Genomic DNA, 3,885 nt, shown 5'->3' on the forward strand with positions numbered 1-3,885 from the left:
GGAAGGACCCCTACTCTTTTCAAAAGTGTGATTGGTTCATTTATGGCTGTCTCAAACATGGGACCTCCATGTAACATACTATCAGGGATGTTCTTAACCTCATTCAAACCTGAGTGAAGCAACGAAGTGCCTTTCCCAATGGCACAACATAGTGTCATGATGTCATCTCTCTCTCTCTTTCTCTCTCTCTCTCTCTCTCCCCCTCTCTCTCTCCCTCTCCGAGGCCTTCATTTGCTTGTCTCTCTTGCTTGTTGAGTGATATTGTGTTGTTGCTGACCTGGACAGCGGTTTGGAGCTCATCATCATATGTCCGATAATAAAGGGTTAATGCCCCGGCCCGAGGTGTATATGGTGAGATAATCCCTGGTCAGGTGCGATAACCACCGAATAAACCGCCGAGTGAGCGTAGTGATTGGTCCGCGGCGCCTGGCTATATGATAATTGTCAATATATAATGCTGGGATAACTAAATAATACCGGTAGCAATTGTTTTAGGTATTTTGAAGTCCTGACAATAGAATTTCTGTTACACCATACATGATTAGTACATATAGTTTGTCACACATAGGCTGTATGATGTATCATCAATAGTGCATGTTGCCCTTTCAATTAATTGTTGGGTGATCTCTTTCTATTGTTGAACATGCTATAGCTCTTTGCAAAATTTGTTCTCTCTTTGAAGGACCTGTAGTTAGTCTCACTGGCTGTGTCATCACTGGTGCAGCTGGATAACTGTTCACTTCTGAAGCATATCTTGTTTGCTTAAGTCTGCAATTATACTGTGTGTCTAGCTTTCACTCTTCTTTGAACATAACATAACACATGACATAACACGTGGCAGCTTGTAACTGTCTAGTGTGGGTGCCATCGTTTATTAACTGGGGCCATTAGGGGAGATTCTAAACTACAGGAACAGCATACACAGCATAATATTATATATATCTGCAACCAGAGTCAATCTTCATAATGCAACCAATGCAAATATATATTATATTGATAAATTCACACTCAACTTTTCCAACGATGTAAGCTGATTATCACATAGGAAATTGGTGATATGTTGTATAATTTCAGAGAGTGAAGAAAGTTTTTGCTGACCTTCAGTCATTCAGTCTTTCATTCACTTACACTTACTCACTCACTCACCTACTCACTGATGCACTCACTCACCTACTCTGTGACTGATGCACTCACTCACCCACTCACTGATGCACTCACACTCTCTTACTCACTCACTCACTCACTCACTCACTCACTCACTCACTCACTCACTCACTCACTCACTCACTCACTCACTCACTCACTCACTCACTGTTCACTTGTTTGTAAGTCCTGCCAGTGTGGGTCATCTATTTGGTATGTTCTTTCACTTTCTTAGGCCATGTTGTTAGTTTCACAGGCTGTGGGATATAACTGAACATGTTCCTCTTTGTATGCCTACAACAAACATGCAGTCAGGTCTCTTGACCTGTTTACTTTCACTTCTGCCTCATTCAATTTAATTTCTGGTGTACTTATTTAATTGATTTATGATTTAATTATTTTATCCTGTGGGTTTCATGCATGGTGTGCGTTTATTACACTTTAGAAGCCATTTTTTGTTGTAACTTGAAATACCCTATATATGCACAACAAGATACTACAGTCAAACCTGCCCAAGCATATGTACTTGTATGTAAGATAAGAATACAAGGATTTAGTTTTGGCCTGTGTTAGGTTCTTTAAAGGATTCCATCACTGTCATGATCATAGATACACATATTGTCTTTTGGAATAGTTTTCATCTATGTCACTATTTACATATTACGTCGGTCATACATTGCTGCTATTGTAGTTTTGATACAATAGCAATCCTTGTTTTTGTTCTCTTTTTGTTTGAGTACCCAGCAATGCCATTGGGAATTTAAAGGAGAACTTTGTAGACTGAGGTTGAGTTCAAAGTTGTCATAGCACTATGATAAAATTAGCAAGTAACTGCATATTTTTCTGACCCACAACTGCTATGTACCGTCATCATGAAGAAGGGATATTAAAGTTCACCTCAAAGTAAATATTGAGACTTTTAGAGAATTGGAGTGGAGATATAATTCAAACATTTTCAACATTAAAAGACAATATTGAGATGCTTTTAGATATTCAATTTCACCAGTGATTATTTTGCTTAGCCATCAAGTTACTGTGATCCTGATAGTCATAAAAAAAGATGCACAAGTACCATATGAAAATAGTCTGTGTTTTGAATGATTTTGATACAAACAAGATTGTCAAATGCATATATGACATATATAGTAAAATTGCAGACCAAAGTTTGCATAAAGTTTTTGAATCCCTCTGGTATCTGGATATGGACAGTAGTAATGGCATGTTTGATCATCAGTGATGTTTCAAATTTACACTGAGCTTTGCCACTCTTTATGATGTAACAATAGCTATAGTAGGGTGATTGTTATTGTCATTTGTTAAGACTATATCTGTTACTTTGTACGTCATGAATTACCACAGATTCACTGCATTTCCATGGTTTTATTCTACTTATGGTTAGTACGTACAAAGCGTGTATATGCTCAATGCAGTCCAGATGGCAAAGAGAGAGAATCTCAGGTCTCAGCTTCTCTTGGTGGCTTGCTTCTGAATATTCATGATGGGCTATTCTATTACAATGAGTAGGGGTGTTAGCTCTATTCTTACTCTGTGTAACATCCCCTTTTCTTTACAAAATATGTTAGTTCCTTTCTCTTGAACTTTCATGCATTATCTTTAACTGGCATGCATTATCTTTAACTGGCATGCATTATCACTAAACTTGAAATCTATCAAAGTCCAGTGTCCATATTCGTTGTCCATTCACAGTCCATGAACATAGTTTTGTTTCCAGTTCATTTTACAAGTCCATACGGTCTGGCGCTTTTACAGTTCGGCCTGACCGTGTGACATACGGCGTTGGTTCAGTCGTAGTTGTCGTTGTTTCTGCTGTCGACTCTGGTGTTGCAGTTGCTGGAGCTGTTGTTGTCTCATCTACATCTGTTGATGGTTTCTGTTCTTCTGTTGTGTCGCGTATGTGCTTTCGGTTTCTCCTGTACTTGGCTCCGTCGACTTCTACTTCGTACGACTTTGGTGCTACACGTTGCACACACGTGCCATATTTCCACTGTGCTGCTTTCTGTGGTGTTAACTCTACACGCACTTGTTGTCCTGGTTGTATTGGTGGAAGACTTCTCGTGCCTTTGTCGTAATACCTCTTCGCTCTGGCCTTTCTCTTGTTGATGTTATTGTGGACGTTCGGTACTACCTGTGGCTCTAGTGCTTCTGTGTTGATTGGCACTTGCGTTCGCGTCCTTCTTGACATTAGTCGTTGCGTAGGACTGCTGCCTTGTCCTTGGGTTGGAGTGTTCCTCCATGCCAAGATGGAGACCCAGGGGTCCTGTCCATCTGCTGCTGCTTTCTTAAGCAGGTTCTTGGCAATCTTTACTGCCGATTCTGCTTTGCCGTTGGCTTGACTGTGATACGGTGATGTTGTCACATGTCGAAAGTTCCACGTCTTTGCGAATTGCTTGAACTCCTCTGATGCAAACTGGGGTCCGTTGTCGGTGACAACTTCCATGGGTATTCCATGTCTGCTGAAGTTCTGCTTGGTCTTGTGTATCACATTCTTGGCTGTGGTATTCTGGTGAAGCTCGTCTATCTCCCAGTAGTCGGAGTAGTTATCTACTGTGATCAGATAGTGTCGGTTTTCCAATGTCATCAGATCCATCGACACTCTGCTCCATGGCGTTGTTGGAGTTGGATGTGGCATGAGCGGTTCCCTCTGCTGCTTCGGCTGATAGGTTTTGCAGATGTCACATCGTCCGATTCTTTCTCGCAGTTGGCACTCATCCCAGGCCAGAA

Source organism: Branchiostoma floridae, chromosome 1 (assembly GCF_000003815.2).
Source record: "Branchiostoma floridae strain S238N-H82 chromosome 1, Bfl_VNyyK, whole genome shotgun sequence".
Taxonomy (NCBI): domain Eukaryota; kingdom Metazoa; phylum Chordata; class Leptocardii; order Amphioxiformes; family Branchiostomatidae; genus Branchiostoma; species Branchiostoma floridae.